Genomic DNA, 15,991 nt, shown 5'->3' with positions numbered 1-15,991 from the left:
AAAATGTTAGTTTAAGTTCATTTTTACAATACTGCTTTTAAAAGGAATTTAAAAACTATTTTGCACCGGGTGGTGTTGCTGAATACTTTTAATCCTAGCACTCTGGAGGCAGAGGCAGGTAGACCTCTGAGTTTGAGGACAGCCTGGTCTACACAGCAAATTCCAGGACATCCAAGACTACACAGGGAAACCCTGTCTCGAAAAAACCAAACCAAACCAAACCAACAACAACAAAAAAACTCCAACAACAAACCCCGCCCCCTATTTTGCACGTGGCAAAATTTAACAGTTATCTGTCAAGCAAAATAGTGGTGTAATCATCAATCAAAAACAGAGTTCTATCTTCCTTCCAAATTCTAAGCCACCTTTTAGTTAGCTCTTTCCCCCATCCCTTGCCACTGAACACTGCCGATCTGTGTTCTGTCCATTTAAAACAAAGAACAAACAAAAGGCACACACACACACACACACACACGCACACACGCACGCACGCACGCACGCACACGCACACACCAGCTTATTCTGAAACAACATGGACTCTAAGGAAATTGCAAAAACATTACCTAGGGTCCTAGGGATTTATTAGCTGCTTAACATCATCTTACACAACTGCTCAAGAACAAAACCTCGATGATCTTGAGAAACTGACGGTGCTTTCATTTTGCCTGTTTGCTTTGTTTTCTAAGAAATGTTTCCTTTTTTTAAAGGAGCAGACGCTCTTTCAGAGATTTCCTACGGGTTCCGTGACCCCTATGACTCTTAACCTCTTGGAGCCCCCCTCCCCCCCATATTCCTGCTCGCCCGTTTCATTTTGGGTTGGCATTTTCTGCGTTTGTGTCACAGTTGGTACGGTTGTCAGCGCTCGAATTCCTAACTTCTTGCCCCAGTCTTGTGTTAAATGGGTGACAGCGACCAGGGTGGCCCGGGGCTCCAAGCTCTCGGGGATGCGAGCGGCCTGCATCCTTGCTGGGACTCCACTTCCTCACCGGCCCCCGGTTTATAGTGAGGGTATCAGATAGCGAATTGGAGTGAGTGTGCAGGCACCCTGGCTCTGGGTCGCCCCTGCCCGGCTGACGTCACCCAGTGGATTAGGTTTTGGGAAGGGACGCGGGTGCACAGGTTGCAGGAAGGTCTCCTTTGGACGTCCCCCGGGCGCCCCGCGTCCCGCTGCGCATGCTCACAGCGGCGCGGGCGGGGCTCCTCCTCCCGCCCCGCCCCTCCGCCGTCCCGGCCCCGCCCCTCCGCCGTCCCGGCCCCGCCCCGCCCCGCCCCTCTGCGCGCCGCCGGCTGCGGGTCTGGGCGAGCAAGCGAGCCGGGTGAGTACTCGTAGCCGCGGCGCCTCCTCCTCTGGTCTCCGCAGCCCTCGCCCGCCTCCCGGGACCGGAGAAGGGCGGCGGAGCGGCCAGCCCGGCACGACAGGCCGGAGAGGCGGGCGCGGGCCGCCCGGCGACCTTTAACCTTGTGCTTGGAACGTGCTCACGTGACCTTGAAACAAAGGAAGTGAAGTGACTGGCAGGCCCACCTGAAGGGCTTTCAGATTTGCAGCCGACACGCACCCCCCCCAGGCTACATACCCGGGAAGCGGGGGTCAGGGATACAGGAATAATGAACTGATTTGTAGAGGACATGCTTTCAGTTGCAGTGATAATTATGAGGATTTTGGTAGTAAAACCGGGGGTGGCTACATGTTCCTTCACAATCAAAATGGAGTCCTAATTTCTGCAGTTACATGCTTCTGACAAGATGTAAATAGTTTCCAAACGTAAGAAAAAACAAACAAACAAACCCATAGTGTGGGTTTGCTTTTGAGACAGGGTCTGCTACACACTGTGTATCTCAGGCTGGCCTCCAACTCTAAGCAATCATGCCTCTGTCTCCCCAGTGCTGGTGGGCACTCTCAGGCCTGGATTATTTGGTCTGGGCTCAAGGTGGCCACCTGTGCTCAGCCTCTCTTCAAAGGAGAGTGCAGGCCCATCGCAGGTTCCAAGGGCCACCGGTTTTTCTTCATTGTTCAGACTCATTTTCTCTTGGTATGAGTATACTTTGTCAATTGGCTTGTTCTTTCCAAATTCAGTAATTCTTTGCCAGAAGCTTACTTTGAGTCATTATAATCTGATAGTGGCCTCTACTGTGGTATCAAAAGTGTACATTTACGATTGTTAGGGTTAGAGAACAGAGACCCTGTGCAGTGCTCAAATCCACTTTAGGATCCCAGGTATTACTACTACTCATTGCTTCCAAAGCTGCAGATATTGACAGGAAAAAAATGACACAAAATGAAAACCTTAACCGAAAAATAAACTCGAGTAATGAGGAAGTTAAAGTCTCCCAGAGCACAGTTTTGGAAAACATCACACCCTAGCTTGCTGGCCCAGCACTGTCAACCTAGCATGTCATAGCTGGAGGCAGAACCATCTCCAGTTTGCATCCAGTCTGCACTACACACAGCCAGATCCTGTCTCAATGAGCAAAAACAAACAGAAAATTGTTATTTATATTTTAATGGAAGGAACCAGTGGAAATAGTTCTCAGCTTGATTCATTTGAATATGGAATACTACAAGATTAGGATAATGTTAAAGATCTTTTTATACATGGTGGGATATGTAAGACAATGCTTTAAAAAATCATATCTTCCCTTTCTCAGATTTCTAGACTACACTAGACCCGTGCTGCCTATGCAGCTGGGGCTGACCTTGAGCTGATCTTCCCATCTCCTTCCCAAGTACTGGCATGCATCAATCACACTGCCCAGTTTATATGGTTCTGGGAATGGAACTCAGGTCTTTGTGCAGGCTAGGCAATCACTCTGCCAACTGTGCCACCCCACACCTTTTTTTTTTATGTTTTAGACAGGATCTTACGGAGTCCAGTCTAGTGTGGACCTTAGATTCCTCCTGCCTCAGCCTCTAGAGTGCTGAGGTCATAGGCATCCACTCCTGTGCCCAGAACAAGCTATGTCTTGATAGCACTTCTTAGTGTTCGGCCAACTTAAGAAACAAAAGCATCCCTTTGGGAAACAGTAAAGCTTACATAGGTAGGTAGTTTCAGGCTGGGATTGATGTGAATATTAATATCTTTGAAGCCTCAAGACGTGCTTTGGAGCTCAGAAATTATGTTTGAATACACAATTATTTATAATCAACATCCAAAAGAAAGAGCTATAGAGATTATTTGGTGATGGGACATTGGAAACAAATGTTTTTAGGGGCCAAACAGGCTATAAAACACTTAGGAAATAGGGCAACTGAAAATATGCTCCACCTGGAGGCAATCTTCTGCAGAAATAAGGCTCCTCTACTATGCTTGGTACATCAAATGCTCACTGGTCTATCGGGGCCAAGGAGAATAATTACCAGTAGTTTGCCTTTGAAGTTAGGGTTATTTCATATCATCGTATATTCTTTTTTCCAGAAGATATTTTCATCCACCCCTTTGTGTTCTGGAACCTTACAATGGTTTGCTATTGCTCATGGTTTTAAATAGAGTCTTTTGAGTTTGAAGGCTCTTTGTAAACTGCTTGCTTCCTGTTCCCCAGATTTTCCAGTAGTCCTCAACCTACTATCTAGTCAGGCTGTTTACTTGTCCACTCTGACATTTCAACCTATTCCTAGGGTCATTATCTGCCACCACCACCCCCCCAACTCTTAGTCAATGCTACCAGTTTGTTTCAATTAATAATTCCAGGAGAAGCTGAAAAGTCTCCTTTCCTCTAGACCATGGTTGTAATGTTCAGATGCTTTTGGTTGAGTTACTACCTTTAACAGTTAGAACAAGCTACTTATCTTGTATCTCAATTTCCTTATCTGTAGAGAAAAATCATACTAACATACCTCATAGAGATGCTATGAGGATTTTAGTTATGCAGTTCTTGATGCTATTTTCAATTATTACATCAACCCATACTAATTCCTTAAACAGCATTGTACAATTTATCATTGATTTTATTGTATGGAATTAATGTTCTTTTCAGCTTAAAAATTTTCATATAAAGTTGATTACTGATTGTTGAAAGCAAAGCTATGATTTATACTTCCTTTTAAAAGTTTGAAATCTCTCAGGATGATACTGAGGGCTCAGTATGTATCGTTTTTGCTTCCTGTCTTGTTATCTGGTTTCTTTTCTATTAGCCATTTTATCTGTGTTGCTTATAATTTGAAATTCAAATCCTATCTGTCCCAAAAGTATTTGAGGTGACTTATAACCCATAAATGATATAATAACAAAGATAAATCATAGTCATGAAGATATGCTGCTCAAATAGAAAGATGACATTAAGATAAGTCATACCAAAATACAGTCTATGAAAAGTTGCACCCCACCCCCCGTTTCCATATAATCACTAAAGGTAGCCTCAGAGGGAGTTCTGAGCTTTATGATGGTCAAAGGAAAGAAGGAAACATACCCCATCTTCTGTAAAACACAGCTTCCCGTGCTCAGATAATTGAGAAGTCATTGAGGTGCCATCATGATGGGTTCCACATCAGCAAACAAAAACTCAACTCAGTCCTTGGTCTGTCCAAGGAAAACAAAACTTACGCTCTCTCTAGTGGCTGGCCTCTAGCTAAGGAATTTCCGCTGGAATGACTCGAAGATAGTCATTGCTCCCCTCATGGGCTTCAGATACCTCCTTTTCCTTGTTCTGTGTTCTTTCAGGAAAAGCCTTTGCCTTGCTTCTCTGTGGTGGAGCCCCGACTGCTTGCAGTCTGGAACTGCCCAGTCGAATCTCTTGTCCACTCAAGCTCTTTAAAGGTCCAGTGTACCACAGCTGACTGTCCAGCGCTTAGATGTGAATATTCAGTGTGGGGATGAAGATTGTGGTTGTAGTTTCAGAGAGGACGCAGAAGCTCTGTTCTCCCAGCCTTGTTGACCTGTGACTGACTGACACCTTGACAGGAGGCATGTGGGTTGTGTCTGTGTTCCATGTTATTAGTCATTTTGATCTTCTGTGTTTCAAGAAAACATTTAAGAGTATATACTAAAATGCTAATTTGATCCCCCCTCCCTGTTCAAACTTCTATATTTCTTTTTCTTATTTATAATGTAGACTTTATGTTTCTGGTTTTTTATAATTTTCCTTCCTTACCCCAACTCCCTTTTCCTTTTCTTTTCTAATTCTCAGTCAGGGTCTTGGGACCCAGCCCAGTCTGGTACTTGTTATGTAGCCCAGGCTAGCCTTGGTCTGCCTGTCTTCCTCTTCAACTCCCTGTTACTGGGATTATGGTGTTTACCACCATACCTGGGTCCCAGTTCACTTTTTAATTTTAGCAATTTTTTTCCATGTTATCTTGCTTTTAGATGCTTTGTTTTCTTTTCAAATTAGTAATATAGAGTAAATAATTTTTCAGGTTTTTCGCCATTATAGAGAAAAGACTTTCTCTCTTCAATCTTAAACCTTTTTTGGTTTTTTTGAGACAGGGTTTCTCTGTGGAACAGTCCTGGCTGTCCTGGAACTCTTTGTATACCAGGCTGGCCTCCAACTCGCAGAGATAAGCCTGCCTCTGCCTCCTGAGTGCTGGGATTAAAAGTGAATGCTTCCACTGCCTGGCTATTTTTTTTTTTTTTAAATTTAAGACAGGGTCTTGCTATGAAACTTTGGGTGGCCTGGAGCTGGCAATCCTCATGCCTCAGCTTCTCAAGTGCTGAAATTCCAGATGTGCATCACTGTGTTGACCTCTTCAGCTTTATGGATGTGTGTCTTTTTTCTTGTTCAAGAGCTTCTTATTGGCCCCTTGTTGATTGACATTGATATTAACGACTGACGGAAGAGGGATTGTGTGGGTTGGTGTTGCTGACTCAGGAAGCATGTGCCTCTTCTCTCTCTCCCTACAAGTAGATGTTGTTGATTCTTCTTTTCAGTGTTCAGTGGGAGAGCAGGTTGGTGGGCACAACTGCAGTTAGGAAGGATTAGATCTCTTCCCAATTCTCTCCTTTCTCTGCCCTGGGCCTGTAACCTGGGAAGTGTTTTTATTTCATTTACAATTTATGCATTTAGGGGTTTGGGGAAGATGATGGTAGACTGTACCAATATTTCAAAGGCTACTCTGTCCCCTCAGCTTCCCAGTGCTGGCTTTCTACATTAAAAAAAAAAAAAAAATTCACTTTTAATCCCAGCACTCGGGAGGCAGATGCAGGCTTATCTCTGCGAGTTCGAGGCCAGCCTGGTCTACAAAGAGTTCCAGGACAGCCAGGGCTGTTCCACAGGGAAACCCTGACATAGTATGCAGTGCATCACGTTCTTCTTGGGCCATGCACATTACAGTTGTTAGAACAGGGAGCTTGAGGACCGTCAGGAAAAAGATGACTAAGCGTGTTTCCTTTGAGGAAACACAGAACGGAGGAAAGTGAAGTGCTTCCTGTTGTGGAGGTCAGCGAAAATACCTGCTCCAGTCAGTGCTTTCTCCCTCCAGTGTTGCTTCCTGTTTAGACTTTGATTGGTGGTATGTATGGTGAGATGGCAGGGAGAGTTGACCTGCTAGGGAGCTGCAAGACTGAACTGCCTTCCCATGCTAGTGATTGGTCTGCCCCACCCAGGCTGCCGTTGTGTTGTGAAATCCAGGCTTTAGCCACCACCCCTACCAAATGATCTACTTTTGGTCTCAATTTTCTGGCATGATTGCTTCTCAGTCATTTCTGTGGTCATAATTAGAAATATTTATTTGGGGTCATATGGAATCATGTACATTTTTTGGTCAAGGCATTGAATTTCACATGAAATCTGCACTTACTAGCCTGCTCTCAGCTAGAGGACCTCTGCCAGGGGACCCTGCAAAGTGTGTGATTTACATGTTTCAAGTTTATATGAGTTCAAGCCAAGTTGTTGAAAATGTTAATGTTTAGCTCTCATAGCTAAAATTGTCTCCCTGCCCCTCCCTCATCCTCTCTTACCCTCTCCCTTGTTAGTACAAGGTCTTATGTTGTACAGACCAGTCTTAAGCTCACAGACTCAAGTGATAACTTCTGCTTCAGTTTAAGTGTCTGATAACCTACCCATAAGCTTGTGCCACCATGCCTGGTGTAGTAGTTTGAATGTAATTGCCTCCATAATCTCAGGGAATAATTATTAGGAGGTGTGGCCTTGTGTAGTAGGTGTGGTCTTGTTAGAGGGAGTGTGTGACTGTGGAGGCGGGCTTTGAGGTTTCATATATACTCAAGCGTCCAATGTGACAGTCCACTTCCTATTGCCTTCTGATCAAGATGTAGCCAGCACCATGCCTACATGACACCATGCTCCCCATCATGATGATAATGGACTGAACTTCTGAAATTGTGAGCGAGGCACTCCAAGTAAATATTCTCCTTATTAGAGTTGCTGTGGTCATGGTGTCTCTTCACAGCAACAGAAACCATAACTAAGACACCTGGTTTGAAATGGCATGCTTTAAAAGGACATAATCTATGTTTACAGTTATAATACTGTGGAATTCTTTTTTAGTGTGGTTTTTAAATTTTCAAGTTAGCATATGACATGATTGATAATTTTATGATATTTTCATACATGTATGTCATTGTATTGTGTTCTTATTCATCTGTCTCCTCCACTGTCCTTCCTTAACTCCCTGCTGTCCTTGCAGTGGGTCCCTTTCTGCCCCAGTCGACTCCTGTGTGCTTTAGTGTCCCATCAGTCCCATTACCTTTATCCTGACATTGCTGGTTCACCTGTCATGGTCAGACCTGTAGGAGTCTTCCCAGGAAGGACAAGCATAGATGAAGCTGCTTCCTCTCATTAGTGAAAACTGATCTTTAATGTTTAAGTATATGCATAGCTTGCTCTATTATATGTGTGTGTGTATGTGTGTGTGTGTGTTTATATATTTATAAAATCATGATTCAATATACACTAACTTATTGATTCATCAAAAGAAATACCTTTTGCAAGAAAAAAATCTCACACACACACACACACACACACACACACACACACACACACACACATAGATTTAGTTCCACACATCAGATGAAAGTTCACATAAAAATACATAGTGAGCAAGCAGTTTTTAGCTAAACGAGCTCTTCTGAAGAGTGGTCATCTGTGGAATTCCTGCTCACTGGAGCTGCACAGCACCAGGGGGAGCTTCTCTACTCTCGCCATGGAGGGCTGACCCCGAGATTGGAAAGGTAGGAAAAAATGGTTCTCTTTTCCATCTTTGAATTCTGCTGAGGTGACTGTGAAAAGGTTTGTGTTGAATTAAAGAAAGCGAAACAAAACAAAACAGAAAGAAAACAGCAACTACAGAAACATCCAACCTGTGCAGCCAGATCAAGACTCAGGCCAAGCAGGTGTATCGGCTCATTCTGCACTAAGACACAAGGGGCTGTGACTCATTTCCAATTTTTACATATAATTAGGATTGAAAGGCGTATTGTTTAAGATGAGAGGAGAATTGAGATTTTCCTGCCTTAGAAGAAGCTTTCCAAGTGTTAGGATTAAAGGCATGGGCCACAACTCCTAGCTAAAATTCATCTTTTTACTGAACATTCATGATTGTTCTGTTGTTATCTCTAAAGCCTAAATTTTTTTTTTTAAATTGTGTTTTTGAGACAGGTTCCCTTGTAGACCAGGCTGGTCTCCAACTTGCTATATTGCAGAGGGAGGATAGCCTTGAACTATTGACCTTTCTGCATCCACCTCCCAAATGCTGAGATTACAGTTATGTATCTCCACACTCAGCTAGTCTGGTTGGGTATGGTGCCTCACATCTGTAATCTCAGCATTGGAGAGGTTGAAGTAGGGGAATTCCCTCAAGTTTAAGGTTAGCCTGGTCTTTGTAGTAGTCCTGGCCTGAATGAGCTGCAGTATAAGGTTCTCTCCGGACCCATCAAAATAAGGCAACTTGTCTAGAAACACATAGTTTACATGCACTAGGTTTTTAAGGCAAATGGGATTATTGTTGCTGTTATTGGCCAATGAGCTGCATTTGTAATTATTTCATTTTGGCTACACTTCTAGCCATTCTATAGAGGAAGTTCTGAGACCATGATTTCTGCTTTTGCTAGTCAGGGAACATGGCAGAGGAAGAGGGAGAATCCAATCTTGAAAGTGTGAGTAAAAATGTTGATTGTAATGTTTTTATTTTTTTATTGAGTTGAGATATTCTTACTTGAGCAAAGAAATAGTTATTCACTGTGTTTCATTATGGTACATTTGAGGATCTGTGTGGAGATTAATACCCTTTTAATATGGTGTACTTTCCGATTTGGTAATCAAGCTGTTTGCATTATAATATATGACATCCTTCAGCAAAGCTCAGTTCTTAGATAATTTTAAAAGTATACAACCCAATATTAATTAATGTTTTGATGTTCAGTCATCTTGCTAATAGCATAGTGATGTTAATTAGATAAAGTATAACTATTGAATGAAATTTTATGTTTCAACTAGCATTTTTAATAGTTCAGTAAATCTCAAGTACCTGGAGGGCTTAGGGGATAGAGTGCTTTTCTATTTTGTTATTAAGAGTTGGCTAGGAATTTTAACAATCATAAGTATATATTGTGTTTTTGTGTGTTTTCTGTTTTTTAAATTGATTCTTATTTATTTATTATTTTGAGACTATGTCTCACTATGTAGCCCTGGCTGGCCTTTAACTCACTGTATAGACTACGTTGACCTCAAACTGACAGAGATAAACTTACCTCTGTCTCCTGAGTGCTGGGATTAAAGATGTACACCACCAGGCATAAATTATATTATTTATATTGGAGTATGTCAGGATCATACAGTTGGAAACCCCATCTTTAGGACAGACAGCCCTAATTCCGTCCCCTAGTCTAGTTCTACATTCTTTCTCTAAGTGATGACATAGACTCTTGCCGTCTGTATGATGCTGATGTGGGATCGTTATCTCTAGCTGAGAGTTCTTCCCTTCTGAGATGGACTCATCTCAAAATGCCTGCTGGACCTGTCATTTGTGGATCTACAAACACTCTGTCAAACCCATGCTAAATGAACCTACCTCTCTCCTAACTCTGTCTTCATCCAGGGATCTCTGTTGAAATGCGCTGCCACCTAAAGGCAGAGAGCTTGGAATCATGCTCAGACCTTTCCTTTTCTGCATTTGAATCCTCTCTCCTGCCTGTTCTACACCCACTCTTCACTCTGCACAGCATCTCTGACTCTCTTGGGTTACCAAGAGCCTTTTACCTGACTTCAATCACTGTCTCCACAGACAACAAAAGTACAGATCCTGTCAGAAGTTCACTGGTGCTTCCCTCCCTCCTGCCAGGGGCACCACACCTCTACATTGCAGTCCCAGGACTTCTTGAGATGGGCATGGTGATCCACATCTGCTAGCCCAGCACTCAGTACATCGAGGAGAGAGGATCACAGGGCTGAGGCTAGGTTGGACTCTTTAGTAAGTACCAAGCTAGCCAGAGCTACATATCAATACTGTGCCTTAAAAAAACGAACTAAGTTGGGGATTTAGCTCAGTGGTAAGCGCAAGGCCCTGGGTTCGATCCTCAGCTCCCAAAAAAAAAAAAAAAAAAAAAAGAACCAAATCAAACATACAAACAAAACTCCCCAAACCAAACCCCTCATTTGCATTTCCTCCCTGCCCCTCCCCCTTTGCTTGGTTAACTCTGACTCTTCCTCTAGGTGCTTTCTTCATTGGGGTCACACTGAATTTTAGCACCATTGAGTATGTGTAGTCTGGGGAAGCCACAGTCATCAACAGAGTCCTTGTAGGAGATGGTGACTTCTGCATGAACCCCCCCCCCCCCTCCAACTTTGTCTTCCTCAGCCAGTTTCCTGCTTCCTTGCCTTCTGAACTTTGCCTTGATCTCAGGAGCGCATGTTCATGGTAAAGACAATTCCTAAACTCCCAGGCCTTTCTGCGCTTTACCACATTCTGTATTCTCAAGGAAAGTTATTTTGAGGTCAAAAGAGGTCATGACCAATCTTGAGCTAACTGTTTCTACCACTGTGCACAGTTGAGCGCCAGGCTGGGTTTGGGGGTCGACACAGTGTGAAGCAGTGTGCATATGTAACTCTGACATGATAGGAACATCTTCACAGATCAGTGCGTCCACTAAGGAGTTTAAAACAAAGCTGACATCTAAAACAATCCTGAAGTCCTGGAGTGGAAGGCCATTTTTTTTTCTTCTCCCCATAAATGTTTTGTTGATGCCCCCATTTCTCCGACACCCATTTTAGGTCATTGCCTCTTCAACATTAGGTGAAAATCCCTGTTCTTTGAGGATCGTGCGATTCAGTTTCTAAGCCATAGCACCTACTATCCCTGTCCAGTGGTAGTAGATGCCTGTGATACTGTCTTGAGAGGGAATCCGAACATCTCAGTGTTTGGAACTTCCTGAGTGCCAAGCATATTTGCATGCAATCTGCTGGGAATACTGTTTCCGTCTTCACACTGAGACCATCAGAACCTGCGGTCTGATCTGAGTATACTGACCCTGTTCACATTGAGACCTCAGATGTGAGTCTCATATTCCCAGTTTTCCCCCCTTCACTGCCATTCTTAAACCTTTTTGCTATCTTACCTTCTTTTTTGTAAAAAAAATTCTTCTCTCATATATTACATCCTGAATGCAGTTTCCTCTCCCTCCTCTCCTCCCAGTACCTTTCCCCGACCTCCCCTCTTCCCCAGATCCACTTCTCCTTGTTTCCCTTCAGAAAAGGGCAGGCCTCCTGGGGATGTCAACCAAACATGGCATATCAAGTTGCAACAAGACTAGGTACATCCCCTCATATTAAGGCTGGACAAGGCAACCCACTAGGAGGAAAAGGGTCCCCAAAGGAGGCAAAAGAGTCAGAGGTAGCCCTACTCCCACTGTTAGAAATTCCACAGGAAGACCAAGCTACACAGCCGTAACGTATAGGACCTAGGTCAGACCCAGACAGACTTCCTGGTTGGTGGTTCAGTCTCCATGAGCCCCTATGAGCCCAGATTAGTTGATTCTGTGGGTTTTCTTGTGGTGTCCTTGACCCCTGTGGCTCTTACACTCTTTCCTCTCCATCTTCCTCAGGATTCCTCATGCTCTGCCTAATGTTTGGCTATGGGTCTGCATCTGTTCCCATCAGTTGCTGGATGGAGCCTCTCTGATGACAGTTATGCTAGGTTCTGGTCTGTGAGTGTAGAAGAGTATCGTTAAGAATCATTTCATTGTTTTTTGTTTTTGTTTTTGGTTTTTTTTCTGGTCGTGTTTGGTTCTATTCTAGGTCTCTGGGCTATCTAGCCTCTGGTTCCTGGCCCTCTGACAATGTCAGACCTGGCTTCCCTCTCAGCATGGGTTTCAAGCTGGACCAGTTACCACTGTGGGTTGGCCACTTCCACAATTTCTGTGCCACCTTTACCCCAGCACATCCATGCATTCCGCCCTTGAGCCCTCCCTGTTACTTAGCTTCACTGGGTCTGTGGATTGTAGCATAGTTATCCTTTATTTTACAGCTAATAACCACTTATAAGTGAGTACATACCATGTTTGTGTTTCTGGGTCTGAGTTATCTTATTCAGGATGATGTTTTCTAGATCCATCCATTTGCCTGTAAATTTCATGATGTCATTGTTTTTAACAGCTGAGTAATACTTCATTGTGTAAATTACCACTTTTTTTTTTTTTTAAATCCATTCTTCAGTTGAGGGACATCTAGGTTGTTTCCAATTTCTGGCTATTAGGAATAAAGCTGCTATGTACATTGTTGATCAAGTGTCTTTGTGGTAAGATAGAACGTCCTTGGGTATATGCCCAGGAGTGGTATAGCTGGGTCTTGAGGTAGCTCAATTTCAATTTTCTGAGAAACTGCCATATTGATTTGCAAAGCAACTGTACAAGTTGCTCCCACCAGCAATGGAGGAGTGTTCTCCTTGCTCCATATCCTCTCCAGCATGAGCTGTTACTTGTTGTAGAATATTTTAAGGTGTGTTACATTTGTTTATTCTCTGGAACATTTGTTTAATGATGCAGAGATGTGTTGTATTCCTTTATGTTTTATTTGTTTAACTCTGTGAAGCTGTTATTCTTTGCCTGTGTAAAACACCTGATGGTCTAAAGAGAACTGAATGGTCAATAGTGAGGCAGAAGAAAGGATAGGTGGGGCTGGCAGACATAGAAAGAGAAATCTGGGAGGAGAGGAAGAAGAAGCAAGAAAAGGAGAAGAGGAGGACTCCAAGGGCCAGCCACCCAGCTACACAGCAAGCCACAAAGTAAGAAGTAAAGAAAAAATATACAGAAAATAGAGAAAGGTAAAAGCCCAGAGACAAAAGGTAGACAGGATAATTTTTAAAAAGCTGCCAAGAAACAAGCCAAGCTAAAGGCCAGGCATTTATAATTAAGAATAAACCCCACAAAAGAGCAACAACAACACAACGTTTTGGTGTTCCAAGGTGGGACTAGAGTAAAAGAAAATCCAACAACAGTTGCCTGTGTTTTTGATCTTAGCTGTTCTGACAGGTATAAGAGGAAATGAATGTTGAACATTTCTTTAAGTATTTCTTGGCTGTTTGAGTTTTCCTCTGTTGAAAGTTCTCTGTTTAGATATGTACCCCATTTTTTAAAAATTGGACTATTTGGTTTGTTGAGTTCTTTATATATTTTGATATATATATTTCCTAAGTTCTTTATATATTTTGGATATTAGCCTTCTGTTAGATGTGGAGGTGGTAAAAAATCTTTTCTCATTTTGTAGGCTGTTGTTTATCCAAATAATGGTATCCTTTGCCTTATAGAAGCTTTTCAGTTTCATGATCATTTATTAATTGTAGGTCTTAGTTTGTGCTTTGGTGATCTGTTCAGGAACTTGTCTCCTGTGCCACTGTGTTCAGGACTATTCCCTACTTTCTCTTCTATTAGGTTCAGTGCATCTGATTTTATGTTAAGGTCTTTGATCCACTTGGACTTAAGTTTTGTACAAGGTGATAAGTATGGGTCTAATTTCATTCTTTTACATGTGGACATCCAGTTGGACCAGCACCATTTGTTGAAGATGTGTATTTTCTTTTTTCCATTGTCTATTTCTGGCTTCTTCATCAAAAAAATCAGGAGTCCATGGATGTGTGGATTTACATCTGCGTCTTTGATTAAATTCTGTTGATTGACCCATCTGTTTTTATGATAATACCATGTGGTTTCTATTACTGTAACTCTGTAGTACAGCTTGAAATCAGGGGTAGTGATACCTCTAGAAATTCTTTTGTTGTATAGGATTGTTTGAGCTGTCCTGGGTTTCTGTTTCTTTTTTTTTTTTTTTCTTTTTTCCCATATGAAGTTGAGTATTTTTCTTTCAAGGTCCATAGAGAACTGTGTTGGAATTGATGGGGATTGCATCGAATTTGTAGACTGCTTTTGGTAGGATGGCCATTTTTACTATGTTAATCCTACCAGTTCGTGAGCATGGGCGAGCTTTCCGTCTTCTGCTCTTCTTCAATTTCTTTCTTCAAAAACTGGAAGGTTTTATCATACAGGTCTTTCACTTGCTTGGTTAGAGTTATCACAAGAAATTTCATACTATTTGTGGCTATTGAGAAGGGTCACACACACACACACACACACACACACACACACACACACACACATATATAAGAGCTACTGATTTTTAAGTTAATCTTGTATCCAGCCAATTTGTTAAAGGTGTTTATCAGCTATAGGAGCTCCCTGGTAGAATTTTTGGGGTCACTTATATATACTTGTCATGTCATCTGCAAATAGCAATACTTTGACTTCTTACTTCCCCATTTGTATCCCCTTGATCTTCTTTAGTTGTCTTATTGCTCTAGGAAATATCCCTGGCCCCTCCCCCTTATTCCTTTCCTCTTATCTCTTGTCCTCTATCTCCTGCGTTTGTCTCTTACTTCCTGTTCTCTGTCCCTCTAAAGCAAATAAATCTCCTTTGTGCTGAGAACTTGGCCTTTGGGGTCCTGAGCTGATACTGTGACTTTCAATGATCAAATAGACTTCATCCCAGAAATGCAAGGATGGTTCAACATAAAAACAAAATCTGTCAGTGTAATCCACCATATAAACAGACTGAAAGAAAAAAACCCACATGATCATCTCATTAGATGCTGAAAAAGCCTTTGACAAAATTCAACACCCCTTCATGATAAATGTCTTGGAGAGATCGGGGACCTCTGAATGCTGTTTTCTTATTCTCTAAGCCGTTGTTGGTTCTCTAAGGCACTTGAAACATTGGTGTTCCCGAGGCTTGTCTCAGCTTTTCTCCTGTCCTTGTGCACAGAGGTTCTTAATGTTTGGATAGAACCTTAGAAACACCTGTGGGAAATTACAAATGATTCCCGGAGACATATGGACAGCTACCTACACATAAAATCGAGGTGTCAAGTGTTGCCATACTAAGAATATGGCCAGACTAGGGGGCAGTGTGTGTTTGCCTGTTATCCTAGCATATAGAAGGCAGAGGCAGGAGCCTCAGGTTTTGGCAAGTTTGAGTCTAGCTTGAGCTGCATAGCAAGTTTCAGGCTAGCCAGAGGTACAGAGTGAAATCCTGTTTCAAAAACAGATAGATAAACAAATAAACAGAAACAAACAACCAAAAAACCCCTGAGTGTATTACTTCCTAAGAGCCAGGCATGGTAGTGTGTGCCTATAATCACAGCTCTTGGGAAACAGAGGCAGGAGGATAGCTATAAGCTCCAGGCCAGCCTTGTCTATATAGTCAGTTCAGACAAGTTTGGACTACATAGGAAGATTCATAAAAAAGAAAAAAAAAGTATATGCCAGAAAAATTAATTAAAATGTAAAATATAAAAGTGTGTTTGTTAAAATTAGAATGCATGGCCAAAGAATTCATTTTCTTTTGGGTGTAGGTACTTGATTGAAATTTATTGTTCACACCCCCTCCCCCTCAACACACCTTTAAAGACAGAGCCTCACATAGCCCAGGTTGGCTTTGACCTCTGTGATGAAGAGGATGTCTTGAACTCCTGATCTTTCTGCTTTCACCTCTCAGATACTAGAATTACAGGTTTGCCACCATACTCACATCATAGTTTATTCTTGATGGAACCCAGGATACA

At 42.5% G+C, this 15,991-nt stretch overlaps 1 protein-coding gene across 1 annotated transcript in view; it reads left to right on the top strand.

Annotated features, from left to right (window-relative positions):
• The first annotated feature begins 1,259 nt into the window (after nt 1-1,259).
• Nucleotides 1,260-15,991, top strand: part of Atg10 (autophagy related 10) — a 265,367-nt gene continuing 250,635 nt past the window's right edge. Inside the window, exon 1 of the mRNA XM_036207102.1 lies at nt 1,260-1,316. The gene's annotated coding sequence lies outside the window, so the exon portion shown is untranslated. The remainder of the gene's footprint in view (nt 1,317-15,991) is intronic.

This window comes from Onychomys torridus, chromosome 15 (genome assembly GCF_903995425.1).
Source record: "Onychomys torridus chromosome 15, mOncTor1.1, whole genome shotgun sequence".
NCBI classification, from domain to species: domain Eukaryota; kingdom Metazoa; phylum Chordata; class Mammalia; order Rodentia; family Cricetidae; genus Onychomys; species Onychomys torridus.
Note: the sequence above shows the minus strand (reverse complement) of the source record. Positions and strands in the feature narration are given on the sequence as shown.